We start from the raw sequence: 15957 nt of genomic DNA, 5'->3' as shown, positions 1-15957 counted from the left end.
ATGTAGGGCTTTGTGAAAGGCAGGGGGTAAATACAATATGACTACAATTCAGAGGAGGACACACAGAGATACTAGCTAGAAAATGCTGGGTGAGGATGGGAATGAGTGATTAACAAGGATGTTCAGGGAAGGAATATGATAGATATGGGATAGGAGAAAGGGCTTTCCAATCATAAACCAGGACACAGAAACGAGAGCATTTAGGGGAAAGCAAATCCATACAATATGTAGGCAAAATGAAAATGGAAATATTATGTTGAACTGTATGAAATTGTCAATATTTGGTCATTATTTTTTACCAATAAAATTGGCACTTTCTTGTGGATCAACCTAATATATTCAATGAACAAGCATTTGTGGATTACCTGTTTTACAGGCACCATCTATTAGGCACCAAGAATTAAAAATAAGACACAGCTTCTACCCTCAGCCTCCTTGTCTACTGCAGATGGACACAGAAAGAGAGTGAGGTGTAGAATAGGAACAAAAACCAAACTCTTCTGAGTCAAGTCCCTCTCCTGGGTACATCAGCTATGGTGTTAGCTCCTAATTATCTGAAACGTGGCCTCTAGATGTCACATTCACTTAGTGGTCCTTGAATAAATAAAATGTTTCATATTTGATATAATCGTGTTGGCTTTATGGAATGCAAACTCATTTTTTAAATATACCCTTGCCATTCCTACCCACATGTGCACATAGTAAAGCAGTCACCATTTTCTAAAAGTGTTGCTGAAAAGCAGATAATGTGACTTTGTATGACTCTACTATAAACTGGTCTGATTTTACAGATTACCCTTTTTTGAGTAATATAAGTATTTAAAAATACAGACTCTTCCTGGGAAGAAAGCCATGTCTCATTTGCTATCTGTGAATGCAGGGATGAAGTGCTGTGCTTCTGGCACTTACCACCAGATCTCCCCACACCAGCCTGTCCCACAGGGAAACCCATTGAGAACAATCATCAGCTCAGATAAATAGGTATCTAGAAAGTTTTCCTAGTTTGTGGTAGCCTCCCCACAAAAGAGGGGGTTCTGTGATGTGTTTTGTTTGTTTGTTTTTAAAAACAGCAACAAAAGACTATGTGACTTATCCAGACACCACCATGAGAAACAGCCCCGGGGAGAGAAGTGTTCCTACCATGAACCAGACAGCTAGTGAGCAAGAAGGGTGTTGTTCCTCAGCAGTGTTCCAGAAGAAATTCTTGCACTAGAAAGGAAGGTGAGTACTCATGAGAATGCAAGGACACAAAGTTGTTTCATGATGAGTTCCTCTCCTGGGCCCCTTATAGAAAAATTAACAAAGAGTGGAATTTTTGAGGTTGCTGGTTCCTCAGTGAATTATTATCCTTTCATTGTTTTTATGCCTGCATTCTCTACTCACTGTTTTCTAGTCATCTTTAAAGCTCCCACAAACTCAATAAAAAGACAAAGAATCCCCTGATGCTTAGTGTGTCTCCACATTTAAGCATAATGGTCATGTGCTTTTGCTTCTGGGGCATCTGAACTCAGTTCTCTTCCCCCTCCCCATATCTAAGTTGATAGATCAGCTACTGCTGCTGCTGCTTCTCTTATTTGCTGCTTTTTCTACTTAGTTGCTTGAGAAACAAACAAAACCACCTCTTCCTGAGAGCGTTTCAACTTTGGCACTCTTCCAGGTCAGTGCTTCATAACTCCCACCATGCTGTTTATCGCAGTTTGTCGCCATGTAAAGTGCTCCTGTCAGGATCTTCCCTGACTCCTGCATAGGTTTCATTACTCTCTTCCACCGTCTCCCTTGATGTCTGACACCTCTGCAGCCAAGGCAAGCTGTCTCCCATTGTGCTTGAGCTTCTGTGTACTCCTCCAGATGTCCTCGCCACTATTCTGCAGTAATTACCACTGTGCACCTCACTCGCACCCATTCTCAGCCCCACTGTCCTTTCTGCCCCCACCACTGTCATGACATTCATGCCATTTCTCCCACCTTCTACAGCGTCATATTCATCAAATCATCTGTTCCTCCATATTCCTCTATTGAGGAAAGCACACTCGATGCCCCTTTGATGTGCTGACATCATGACATGTCAAGGTATACAGTGGGGCTTTGGCTTTTGATGCATGCTGATACCAAATTAACAACCTCTCTGCATTAAGCATAATTGCTTCCCCACTTCACTCCATCCCCTCAAAAAACAATATGTATAAATACTCCAAGAAACCTTACTGTATTTCTTGCTCAGATTTTTATCACTTTATATACAGATTTGCCATAAATTTTTTGCGACAGAGAAAGTGATGTGTGCAATTTTTTTTTTAAAGGAAACTTTTTTTCTTCACATCTTTTCTAAAGGAAATTGCTCCTTGCCCCCACATCCTGGAAGAGCATATTTGACCCATTCATGGAAGCCACAAGGGACAAACAGGCAGAGTCGACCCTTCAGCCTGGGTTCCTGCTTACAGCAGTCAGTGCTGCCTTTCTGCCCTGGACTACCTACCTACCTCTGCACTGTTGTGTGATCAATAACTTTTACCCTGTTTAAACCACTTTATCTTGGGATCTCTGTGTTACAGTACCTTAGGAATTACCCCAACCAATACACTAATCGTACTAGCCTCTTTGTCTGATGTCTTCCCTCCAACCAGGTTGCTTCAATTCAAAGCAACCAACATTTTGTGAGAGCCCTCAATGTGCTGAGGCAGTGAGTGGTTCTCCAAGTATGGTTCCCAGACCAGCAGAATCAGTCACCTGGGAACTTGTTAGATATGCAGATCAGCACTCCACCCATACCTACTGCATGAGAAACTCTGGGAGTGGGGCTCAGCAATCAAGGGTTTTATTAAACCCTCAAGTGATTGGGATGTCCAGATGTTTGAGAACCACTGTGCTAGGGACAGGGGATAGGGGTGTGGGGGTGGGATAAAAAATGAATAAAAACTGACCTCTGTCCTCAAGGAGTTTACCTCGGAGAGAAAAAGGTACAAATAGATAATCAGTCATAAAAAAAAAAAAACGTAATTATTGTTTTGACTTTTTGCTATTTCCTGTCTGCTCCCTTTTTTTTAACCAGGTTAACTCAAAATAATTTAGTTTAGGTTGCTTTTGTTTGTATACATAATTATTTACAGACAGCCTAAAAATTTGGGCAATTTGTGTCTGTGCACATCCTAAAAGGGGAAATAATTGAAGTTACATTTGTAGATAGAGTGAACAGAAATTTGATCACCAATACTAGGATTAATGAGGATTTCCTGAAGCCAAAAGGGACAAATAAGAGGGGGAGTTATTTTACACAGTGGGTAGTAAAATTACAGCACTTATTACCCCGTAAAGAGTTATATGGCCTAGAAATAAAAACAGTTGAGCATGGATTAAATTTATGAGTGAGAACGTCATGAAATTGCATTAAGTACAATTTAGGAATGTTCGAATTATTTCTGAAAATGTCTGATGTCAATATCATAAAGGGAAACTACCATCTTTGCTGTCACCACCTTTATTATCATAATCTACAGTGTTCAGAGCACTAGACTGAACCAGACTAGACCAATGTGGTATTGGTGGTGGGCTGGCAAGCAGACTGCCTGAGAATAAAGACTTGGTACTTAGTGTATTTTGTATAATCAGAGCACACTTCAGATTTAACAGATAATAAAGGTAGAGGAGATAAGGTATAAAATTGATTTAATTCATAAAAATGTGATGATTTGAGATTAAAACCAGTTTGCCATTATTAATGAGAAAACCCACATAATTAAAATCTGTGGATAATTCAAAACCTAAATAAAATACTGTTATTATTATACACAGAAAACTGATCTTATGTCTTTCGCATAGGAACTAAACACTTTGGATAGTGCTAATGTATAGAAAGAGTATAGCACACCCCAAAATTAACCAAACTTGGAACTTCAGTGAACCTAGACTTGGTGATAATAAAGATGTAGCAATTAGCATTGCCCAGTTTCCCCAAAACTATGCAAATCTTTAGAAGAAAGGGACTGATTCCCCCACCCACTGTTAGAAACAAAAAGTCTGGTCTACTCCAAATGTGGGGGTAGTGGGGAAAGAGAAACAAAAATGTCATTCTGCATGTCTGCCATGTGCCGCTAAAAATTATTTCAGTCCTGGCTCATATGTTTTTAAACACTTACAGTGTCTTTAAACCACCATGTGGTTTGGTAGCTACTTTTTCTCCTAGTTTCTCTTCTTTCTCCCTGTAAGGATACTTCATCTATCATCTTTCCAAAAATATTGTCAGTCAGAATTTCTATTCCAAATAATTTGGAATCGTAAGTACTCAACAGTTTGGAAGCAAGTGAAATTTTTTATTGCATTTTTATTGAGAGTAAATTGAACTGTGTGGGCAAGCTGGAGAGGGGCTTCTCTGGCAGGCTCCAGCATGTCCCACTGTCGCACCCCAGCAGGGACACCTGTTACAAGAATTACATCTGTGATCTGCTGTTATTGGTTGACCAGGCCCAACAGGCTCCTGGGCACTGCTAGGCAGGTTAACTCTTTCTTGATCCTCAGGAACCTTCCACAAGAGGGCTTATATGGCTCCCAGAGGTCTCTGTCTTTCTTCTCATAACTTTCAAATATTTTCCTAATACGAAGAATGATTTGGTAAGCTATAACCATATTTTGTCATCGCAAACCTGTATAATGTATAAGAATTGTTATTCTCAATTGAAAGGTAAGTTTTCCCTGAGTACTTTGTGGCTTGTTTTGTTTTTGTTTTTGTGTTTTGGCAGTTAGCCAAGTACAAAGATCTCAACCCGTGACCTTGCTGTTATAACACAGTGCTCTAACCAACTGAGCTAACTGGCCAGTCACCCCTGAGTACTTTGTTACCAACTAATCTGTTTATTGTAGTTGAATTTTGAAAATTACTATCCTTTTTTTCCCCCTTAAATCTTATAAGAGGTACTTATTTGTAAGTGCCTTTGAGCATGAATTGTCGCAAAAAGTTTGGGGTTTTTTATTATTGTTTTCGTTTTGTAAATTGTATTGGAAATTACTCCAGTAAGAAGCACAATACTGAGTACAGAATGATGCTAAATAAATGCTTATTGATTGAAAACAACCCCAAGAAGAGAGAGATTAGAGGGTACAAACTCAAATGGCTTCAGGGGACAGATAAGTATGTAAATCCATTAAATCATTTTACAAATATTTATTCAGTGCTTACTATGTGCCAGGCAATGTTCAAGACCTTCAGTGTACAGCAATGAACAAAAGAGACAAAAATCCCTGCCGTCTTCAAATTGGCATTGTGGTGGAGACAAATAGACAATAAACCTACAAGGAAAGTAAATGGTAGGTCACTAGGTGATGAGTGCCATGTAGAAATGTACAGAAAATGAATCGTGTTCTCCCAAATTTATATGTTGAAGCCCTAACTCCCACTACCTCAGAACATGACTCTTTAGGGAGATAGGCCCTTTAAAGAAGTAATTACATTAAAATGAGGTTGTTAGGGTGTTAACCTAACCCAATCTCATTGGTGTCATTATAAGAAGAGGAGATTGGGGTACACAGAGAAACAGCAGGAGGGTGCACACAGAGAAAAGACCACGTGAGGACACAGCGAGAAGGTGGCCATCTGCAAGCCAAGGAGAGAGGCCTCAGGAGAAGGAAAACCTTAATGTTAATCTCAGACTTCCAGCCTCTACAACTGTGAGGAAACAGATTTCTGCTCTTTAAGCCAGCTAGTCTATGGTATTTTGTTATGACAGCCCTAGCAAACTAACACAGAGTGCTTGTTTTAATTTCAAGGGATGGTTTCTTTGAAGTTAAATTTAAGCAGAAAACTGGATGAGGTGAGGAAGACTACAATGCATAATAACTGAAGGAAAACCAGTCTTGCAAGAGGGAACATCAAACACAAAGGCCTTGAAGCAGGAGCTGCTTGACTTATCCAAAGAGTAGCAAGGAGACCAGTGTGGCTAGAGTGGGGTAAAGGACAAGGAGAGTGGCAGGAGGTGGGGTGGAAAGGGTCTTGGGGTCAAGGCCTTATGGGCCATTGTAAGGATTTCGGATTTTACGTTAGAGCAATGTGATTGGGAAGCCTTTGTAGGCTTAAGTAATAAAAGGTTCATGCTAGGAAAGCAGACTATAAGGGTCAGAGAGAAAAGTGGGAAGACCAGTTAGGAGGCTATTTTAATCATCCATGCAAGAGGGAAGGCTTGGAGTAGGGTAATAATGATGGAAGTGGTAAGGCATGGTCAGATTTGGGACAATTTGTGAAGGTAGAGCTGACAGGGTTTGCTGATAGACTGGTCATGATATTTGAGTGTGGGGGGAGTAGTCAAGGATAATTGAAAAGTTTTTGACCTGAGAAATTAGAAGAAAGGAGTTGTCATTTACTGGGATGGGAAAGACTGTAGGAAGAACAGATTCAGAAAGATCAGGAGCTTGCTTTTCAACACTTGGACATGATGAGTGGGCAGTTAGATATTTAAAATTAGAAGTCAGGGAGAAGAGCAGTCTAAAGATATTAATTTGGGAGTCATCATTGTATAGATAGCATTTAAAGGAGTCTTGATGAAATCTCTAAATTAGTGAGTTTAAGCAAAGAAAAGAGGAGGTCCGAGGACTAAACCTGTTTACAGGTGGAGGGAAATGAAAAAATATGCAGAAAAGAGACTGAGAAAGAAAGACCAATGTGACATCAGGAAAGCCAGGGCAGAGGGTTGCCCTGGAAGCCAAGTGGAAAGACTGTTTTCAGGAAAAAATAAAATAAAAATGCTAGTCTGTGTCAAGTAAGGTGAGTACTAAAAAAAGGACCACTGGATTTAGCAATGTGTGGGTCTATTGGTGACCTTGATCAAAGCAGTTTGGAGGCATGGTGGGGTCAAAAGTCTAACTGAATATATTTAAGAGGAAATGGAAGGAGAGAAATTGGAGACAGTGTCCTTGACAACCCTTTCAAGGAGTACTGCTGTAAAGGGAAACAGAGAAATGGAGCGGTATGACAAAGACAGGGAGTCAAGAGAGGGTTTTATTAATTTTTAGAATGGGAAAAATAATCGCATGTTACTATGCTGATGGGAAAGATCCAGTAGAGAGGGATTCAGGAGTGAGAGAGGACGATTACTAAAGCAATGTCTCAGTGAGTGCAAAGGGATGGGATCCAGAGCCCATGTGAACAGGCTGGATTGAGATGGGAGACCAGAGAAGAGAGAAGGAAGAACATAAGGACACAGGGGCAGATGGATTTTTACATGTGGTAGAAAAGCAAGTAGAAGGTCTCTTTATTGCTTCAATTTTCTTAGTGAAATAGGAATCAAGGTCCTTAGCAGAGAATTAGGATGAGGAAGGATGTGCTGGAGGTTTGAGGAAAAAGGAGGAGGTGGTGTGAAATATTCATCTAGGGAAGAGGGAGAGGGCAGAGACCAGGGAAACGCAGTAGAACTTCTGGGCAGCATTTAAGGGCTCTCTTAGGTTAGGGAACCTGAGTTTACAATGAGAGGAGTCAGCACACTTTACTGTTTTGTTCCAGCCCCATTCCACTGTGTGGGCGTAGGCAGATTGTAGGCAAAGTTGGATTTAATCTAGGGCTCGGCTTTGCCAGGTGACTGCAACAACGGACAAAGAGGTAAAAGACCTGAGTATGTATGGCAGGGCGTGAGTATAGTAGTTAGTAAGGGCATCCAGGGCAAGGGGGAATGTAAGAATGACAGGGGTGGAGACAGTGGATAGAGGGTAAAAATCAATTGACTGAAGGGGGTGGTAGTGTCAGAGATCGAGAGAGTGAACTGGAAAGACAGTGTTGGTCAGAGCTTGCAATCAAGATTATGGTGTACAATTCTTGGTAATGACAAAGTTTGGGGTGGAAAATGTGATCTCTGGAAGAGAAAAGGTATTGGGTTTTGGAAAGACCATTTAGTTCAATGTGAAACCACAAAAACTATGCAGGGAGTAGCACTGGAGGCAGTGAGAGTGAGCTGATAATAAAATCTTCAAAAAATGAGAGGGAGTGGTATTGGGAGTCTAAGGGCTGATAGCATGAGTTTCAAAACCAGGGGTTATTAGGGGAGAGAAGGAGATAAAGATCTGGAAGTATCAATGAGGAGCAGAAGGGACACTTTCTCCACCTCCAGCTGCCAGACTGTGTATAGGCTGGAGCTCAAGATACCCCATATCTTCAGTACTATCTGGGGAGCAGGCCTGGGCTGGGCCATGAGCGTGGAGTTTTTCCTTGGTCTGCACTTTGGAAAATTATGTCGGGGGCATTCAGAAACCCATGGTTGGTCTTTGGGCTGCTATTTCTTAAACTATGTGTACTCTGTCAACATCTAAGTAGTCTGCAAACTTTTATAATTCTACTGTTTGGCCCTACTAGTCTGATTCCTAGTCCAAAGCATTTGTTTTCATTGTTTTGTTTGGAAGGGGAAGGGACTTACAGCTAATTTAATTGAGTTCTTCTGAGACCTTCCTAAAATATCTCAGAAACTTCCATATAGGATTGCTGTCATGGAACAAGCTCTCTCTCAAATAAGGAGACCCAAAATATCTGGGGTTCCTTAGGTTAATGTATTCCCTCTAGGAATCTGCTCTGATTTCCTAGAGCTGCTTTGTTCCCAATGTCTGGAGTCACTGGATGTGACTGGGACCAGACCACAATTGCTCTAGGCCACCGTGTCATTTGCTGCATGTTCCATCACAGGGACAGCACTGAAAAATGACACTTTTTCTCTAGGCAAAGATGCTATTCTGCACCTGGCACTCCTATCTTTTAGAGTTAATTCCTTAGCAAGGGCAATTTTGATTTCTGGGGGTACACCCACATTAGCCTGTTAGAGGAAAATGAGTATTGGGGTAAGTGATGATGCAGAGTCTCTTATGTGGCTGGTAAATGGTCCTGGAAGTCATTTCCAAAAGAGGCTTTCCAAAAATTTTTGAGCAATCATTTCAATAAGATATAGGATCCCAAGGTAACTTCATTGAGGGACAACTCTCATTTGAATAAATAACATCTGGTATATTAAAAATATATCAGCCCCATTACTTTGTACTCAGCTTTTAATCCTTTAATTCTTTGAAATTTCTTAACTGATCAAAGAAAAGAGCTCTGCCTTAGTGGCAGTTGCTATTCACCATTATGAGATAATAGACAGCGTGTGTAGCTAGGATAGAAAATACTTCTGATTTGGTGGGTTTAGGATCAAATCCAATATGGCCTGTCTTGTAATTTAGCCGATGTTCAATTCAACTATTTGAGGCTTTTTTACATGCTAAATCAGAAATGTAAAGAGGAATGAAAGAATGAACTATTCATTTCTAACAATGCCAACATTTAAAATATTTGCATACTGTGCTTTACATCTAGGTGCAGGGTGCTAGCTAATGAAATGGCAATTCAAGAAAGCAGAAGTCTTTCTGTTTGGAAAGCTAGGACTTGATCTCCAGTCCCTATTTTTGCCACGGGGAAATTTTCAATGAAAAATATTAAAAAGAGGGGAAAACAGGAAGCTCCTTGAATGTGTGTTCTATGGCTTCTTTATTTCATAGTCTGACATAGGCACATAAGCCTAAGTGATGCCTTGGCTCCTATGGGAAAATCTAATTGATTGGCATACCTATTTCAAAGATATAACCTTTTGTAAGACTATACTAAGGGTGGCTCTTCCCCGGCTCTCTTTACCTAAATAACATGCATTTATATGGGAGGCTATCATGGATGTGCTTTGAATAAGGCCAAACTTACTAGCACCCAAGTAGGTAGAACATTTGTGATGATCTCATTGGTAACCCACACAAACCTACTGAGCTAACCAGTCATCTTAGCTTACAACAGAGCAGCTAGAAAAGCTATACAGGGGGCCAACATGGAGAGTGATTCTCAGCTCAACTCACCTACTTCTCTATGCTTTCATACCCTAATGTGGGAAGGTGGGGAAGGAAAGGTGTTAGTTCTGAAGAAGATTTGGGCAGGAGAAGACATGACCCAATCAAAAGAGGAGTCTGGACAGAAACTTCCCTACTCCTGGACCACTATTGCCTATCCACAGGGTTCCAGGCTACTACTCAAAAGGATAGCTGCACATTAAATTTCCCTGAATATGTTCTGTCTTAAGCTGAGTCATCTCCTTCGCCATACTCTAAGATGATTGGTCAACGTACTCTGCAATATGCAAGACATCAAGACATTGTACATAATGAAAGTATTAACATTGTAAAACGGTATGCTACAGTTTGGTTGGGTAGACAATACTTACACCCATTAAATATATTCACTTACAATATAGAAGAAACTGTCTTGCTTTTTAGGACATATTAGCTAAGAAATGGATCGTGGAGGGGTTTTTAACTGAATGGAATTAAACATCCAATCCTTTTTGTGCTCTTTTGCTTTATAATTCTCGAACATTCAGTCAATAAATTTTATTGAGTGCTGCCTGTTATGAGCAAGGCACTGTATTGGGCACAGGGAAAACATGGTAAGTGTGATGACATATCAAAGATATTAATATGATCAATAAATGCCCTCTCCCTGAAAAATATGATTTGGTGTGGAGCATTCTAAACAAATGGTTTTTAAAACATTTTTGGTTATTATCTTCCCTTTCTCTCCCTGCTGTGCTTTTTCAATCCTAGTATAAAAGTACTGAAAGTATTTTGGTGGAGTGGAGTACCAAAAAACCAAGTTTGTGGTGCAAAAGAATAAATGGAATTGGCACACTCTTCTGCCCCTGGAAACATGAGGACTCTCTGCCTGCTCTGGGTGTTCCTGTTCTTTTGCAAGCCCTCAGCTGGTCTTTAGCAGCAATGATGACATCAAGGAAAATTATATTCTGATGCAGAATTCAGTCCCTTCATCTTTCTCCTTTCTCTACAGCATGAAGCTAGGGGCCCATAGAGGATCTAATATCAAAAGGAAGAGGGTAATACCACTACATGGAGAGAAAAAAATAATAATTACCAAATTTCCTGAATAGTAAACAGCTTAAAAAAAGAAGAAAAAGCTGAAGCCTTTGATAGCTTGGCCCTTGGTCTGCCCGTGAATGCCTTAAGGATTATATCATCAGACTGACTCCAGCAGCCTGTGCTATTGTTTCAGAAAGAGGAAACTAGGAAGAAAGGGGGGAGGTGGAGGAGGAGGAGAGGAGGAGGAGGAGAGGAGGAGGAGGAGGACGAAGAGGAAAATGGAATGGGTGGGTGGGAGCATGTCTGCCTCTTGGGGAGGCGAGTTTGATTTTGAAAGTGCAGTTATCAAACGTTAATGGTAGTAAGGCTAGAAAGACAAATCGAACAAGTTCTCAGCGTCTATGGGCAGCAGGTTTCTCGGGGCCATTTCTCCTTTTCTTGTGGGATTAACGTAAACGTTTGGATTCAATAACTTTTCTACCACAGATGACATTGGCTCAAAGAGATAAAGCGACCTAAAAATGCCCAGAAATGTTATTGCTGAAAACCATCACCTGGGGGCAGTCTTGTGACTGCTAAATTTTCTCTGCCTCACTCTAGTACAGATTTTACTCCTTTTTTTTAAATCGATGTGCTCAGTTTCTTTATGTGCGGTTGAGGGGTGAGAAAAACGGGCAAAGGGGGAAGCCAGCTTAGGAACAGCCTTACACCCTCCTTCATCAGCTAGAGGCGATACCACGTGAATTCAAAGGAGGGTGTTGAACGGTCACAAAAGTTTTCCTTTGGATCTTTGAAATATGGAAAGCCTCGAAAGCTGAGTGGTCGTAGTCGGCAGGGTGGGGAGATGAGACGCCGGGGTTCCCTGAACCGGGCACTTACGGAGCCTCCTACCCTGAACCATGGCCCACACACGCCCCGGCCTCCCTGCCCCGCCGCGCAGGCCCAGCCCCTCCTGTCCCGGGACCCCCGGCTCCTGCCGGCGACCCCGCGGAGTCTTGTTAGCAAAGGGAGGAGGGGCTGTGGACCCTACGAGGCTGAGGACACGTCGGCCCTGGCTTCCAGGCCTGCCCCTAAAGTCTAGCCGCGGCCACGGAGACTTACATGTCTCGTTCACACGCGAGCGCGCTGCTTGGTTCGCTCCGGGTGCGTTTCCCGGCCCGAACCTGTCATCCAGGGCGGCCGTCTACCCTCAGGGCCCGGCCCGGGGCCGTGCCGCGCGCTGGGTCCCGCTCACCGACGCACCCGGCCCCGTCTGGGCCTGGAGACTATCCGAACCTTCCATGCTGTTTCCGATCCAAAGGGGTTAATGTCTTAGCATTAAGAGCCCGGGAGGCCTTCAAGTGCCAGACGACAAGCGCTGTGAGCGGGAAGCAGACAGTGGCTCTCGCTGGGCCGTGCGCGTGTGCGCAGCACGAGAACCGGCTGGGCGCGAGTGCGCCGGCCGTGCGAGCTCCACAGGGCCGGGGAACACCCCAGAGCACCGAGACCGAAACGAGGCCAGGTCCTCGCTCCACCAAAGCGGAGGTGGGAGCTCGCTCCTGACTCTGGGTTTGTGAGGGAAGACTTCTTGGAGGCCTTCCCGCTGCCCCCACAGGTCCGCCAGGTAAAAGAGGGCACCCTGAAAGTCAGGAAGAGGGCAGGTTTCCTGAGGGAGAAAATGTCAGACAGAGAGCTCAGAGCTCTTCAGAGGACTTAGCCGCGACCTTCCCCACCACCGCGTCCCGCAGGCCTCCTCGGGCCCGGCTCCGCACGCGCAGTCGGCAGGCTGCAGGCAACCCTCACGCGCCCGCCCGTTCCTCGGACGTGGTGCCCCGCGGGGTAGGTCCTTCCGGGAAGGAAGGGAAAGACGGTCGCCTTTCAAACTAGGGGAAAAATAGTAAAGTTCAAAACGGCATTCCCCGTCCCCCAGAAGACGGAGCAGAGGGCAATACTCAGGGTGGGATAGCCGGGGACAGACAGCCGTTCTTTATCTGTGAGCCCCTAGAAATAGGGCGAGGGCGCCGTTCTGCGCCCTCGCGGCCCGCTCACGTGGGGGGAGCGCGGCGGGGTTACGGAGGGGACGAGCCCGCGTTCGGAATCCTCGAGACAGGCCACCGGGCGCGGGGGCGTCCATCATCGAAGGCTCCTATGCACCCCCGAGCTTGTGAAATCGCTGGAAGCGGCGCGTCGGAAATAGCCCGCGGACGGAGCAGCGCGTCTGGGCGCGGAGCGAGCTTCTTAGAGGGCCCTGGCCCGGGGCTCGGCCCCGCCGCCCCGCGCCCCCAGCCCCACCGGGGCTCCGCGCGGAGGCTGCCCGCCCGGGACAAAGGCGGGCGCAGCAGCCTGATCTGCGTCTGAGGGTCGCGGCCGCGCGGCGGTAGCGTCTGGTGTCCTCCGCTTCGCTGGGTGCGGACGGAGCCTGACAGGTTCTACTGTCCTCCGAGACCGCTGCAAAGCGCAGAGCTGCGAAGTGTTCGCTTGGCACCGCGCGCTTCCTGTGCCGCACCGGCCGGCGGCCGGACTCCCTTTCCCTCCTAGCTCCGGCGCCGGCGCCGGGGGTGCGGCTCGAGCCAGCCAGCAGCCTTCCTGCCTCCCCACTGCGGGCCCTGCTGCTGACCTCTGGCCGGGGAGGGAAGCTTGCGGCCAGAGCTCTCGCTGAGTCGTAGCCTCCCGGATAGGTAATTTAGCGATCCGACGCTGCAGCTCTATGAGCCTGTCTCACCTGAACAGGTGCTTTGGAAATGATCGTACGCGTTTAAGTCCGAGGCTGCATTCCCAAAGGCTAGATGGAAAAATAGGAGCGATATTCAGAAAAGGAAAACCCGTTTGTTTCTCTAGTTTAAGGTGAAAGTGAAAATGTGTTCGGCTTGATAGAGGTGATGGTTTTTCTCAATCTACTTCACTAGACATAGGTAGGATGAAGGGACCATTAGATAGGTCATGTGCAGTTTATCATGTCCTCTTAATCCCTAAAAGGAAAATCTCCAGTTCTCAGTGCCCTCTCCTTTCTGCCTTCGCATTAGGAGAATTGTGTCTACTCGGCCGCTGGGGTGGGGTATACTTGAGTGCAGAGGCATCTGGATGAGTCTGGGTGACATTCAATCCCCACCCTCAACTTTGCCCTCAATCCCTCTAGTGGCACTATTTCCATTGCAGTTTGTAGCTGGCTTTCCTATCTTCTGGGTCGTTTTACCTTCCTTTCCACTCGTTTGCCCCCCCCCCCCCCCAATTAGACCAAACAATGCACTTTCAGACTGAATCCCTGTGTTGGTAGCTCTCTTTGCTTGGCTTGGGTCATAGAATTCAAAGTCACTGCCCAGGAATATGCTTGCACTTCCAGATGCCTATACCAAGGCTGCTGTGTCTTCTCCACTAGGCAGAAGGTCTGATCATTCCATACCAGGGAGTGTGGATTGGATTTTACTGACTATTCCATTAAGCCGCAGGCAACTGGCTCGTTTGCTGCTACAAGTGCAGGGGGATATCTGCTGGCCTGATTATGCACTGATAAAGCAGATAAATTGGTAAAGTTATACAAAAATAACTCTTAAAAAGCTAAGTGATTGGTCGAAGGATACTGATTTCAGTTACACAGGAGGAATACGTTTAAGAAATCTTTTGTACAAGTATTTTCACCACAAAAAATAAGTATGTGCGGTAATGTATGCTGATTAACTCAATTTAGCTATTCCACAATACACACATTTTCAAAAACAACATGTTGTACACAATAAGTATATACAATTTGTATTTGTCAAATAAATAAATAAAAGCTAAGTAGTATGTTGAGCCTATTTGTGGAGTTTCTGAATTTGAAAAGCAGAGAAAACTGAATCTATTCTCCTCCCATTTTGTATGGTTATGTGTGTACTCCTATGTACATGTGCCTGTGTGTACGTGCATGCTTTTGAAGTGTACACTTATGGAAATTGCTCTAGATCAATCTTTTCCCTTTGCCATATGCATTGAAAAGAAATTCATTGGTTGCAGGGTTTGTGATTCCCAAGCTCCTTAGAATGTTCCTGGAAGAGAAATGGAAGGCATCGTTTGAAAGGGATTCAACATATTCTGCTTCTCTGCATTACCCTGAAAGGTAGTAGGACTGGAAGTTGGAGCTCAGTGCTGTCCGTCCCCCACTTCTACAACTGCACAGGAGGGAAAGTGTGAACTCCTAGGGCACCAACAGACTTGTTACCACCTCTGGCAATGACCCAAAGTGTGTGTGTATCCTCAAATCTGAGCCCAATCAGTCTGAGATTTCAGAGCTGAAAATCTCACACACTTTCCATGAAGCCAAATATGAATTTGTTGGATAAATTTGTACACACACACATGCATACACATCTTTACAAAGGAGAACCTAGCCAAATGTCCTGTTCATGGTAGATATTCAATGATTATTTTGTTGAGTAAATGAAATACCTATTTTGTTGAAGGCAAGTTTGTTTTTTCTTTTAAAAACTAAATAAGCTTATATATTTATATGTAATATATATGTGACAAAGAATCATGTGCACAGAACACAGGAGGTTTTTTTTTTTTTTTTTTTTTTTTTATCTGTCCCTTTATGCTTTCCAGTTCTCCTGAAGAGTCCCTTTCCCAATTTCCCTGCCAGGGATGCAGGTCTCTGCAACCAGTTGGTAAACTTATCTGACCCCAGCCAAAACCTGTCAGTCAGCCAGTAGAAGCAAATACATTACTTTGCTCACGTCCTTACTTTCCTCACAGATTACACTCATGTTTCTGTAAAGGTTTTTCAGCTAATTTCATCCTGCACACCCCCACATTCCTTTACACTCTCCCTAGGAGGTAAACTGCTTGGGTTTCACAAGCCTGCATACAGGCAGGTCTCCTCTGTTAGCTGACCCCAGCCTCAGTCAGCATTTTCAGAGTGACTGAAGTTCTCAGGAAAGCTTAGGGTCTTAATTTGGGAGACAACTGCTAATTCCAGGAAGGAAAGAAGTGACTGTTCCCACTCTAGCTGAAACTAGTCTCATACTCTAAGTTTGTTTTACAGAAGCATGTATTTAATCATTATAGTGTGTGCCTTCAGAATTTACAAACCCAGCACCTTAGAGAAGAGAGCCCAGTGCCAGGACTTTAGAGTTCAGTGGGTCTCACTCTTGC

This window comes from Cynocephalus volans, chromosome 8 (genome assembly GCF_027409185.1).
Source record: "Cynocephalus volans isolate mCynVol1 chromosome 8, mCynVol1.pri, whole genome shotgun sequence".
In the NCBI taxonomy this organism is placed as follows: Eukaryota; Metazoa; Chordata; class Mammalia; order Dermoptera; family Cynocephalidae; genus Cynocephalus; species Cynocephalus volans.
The sequence above is the reverse complement of the archived record's forward strand: the minus strand, read 5'-3'. Positions refer to the sequence as shown.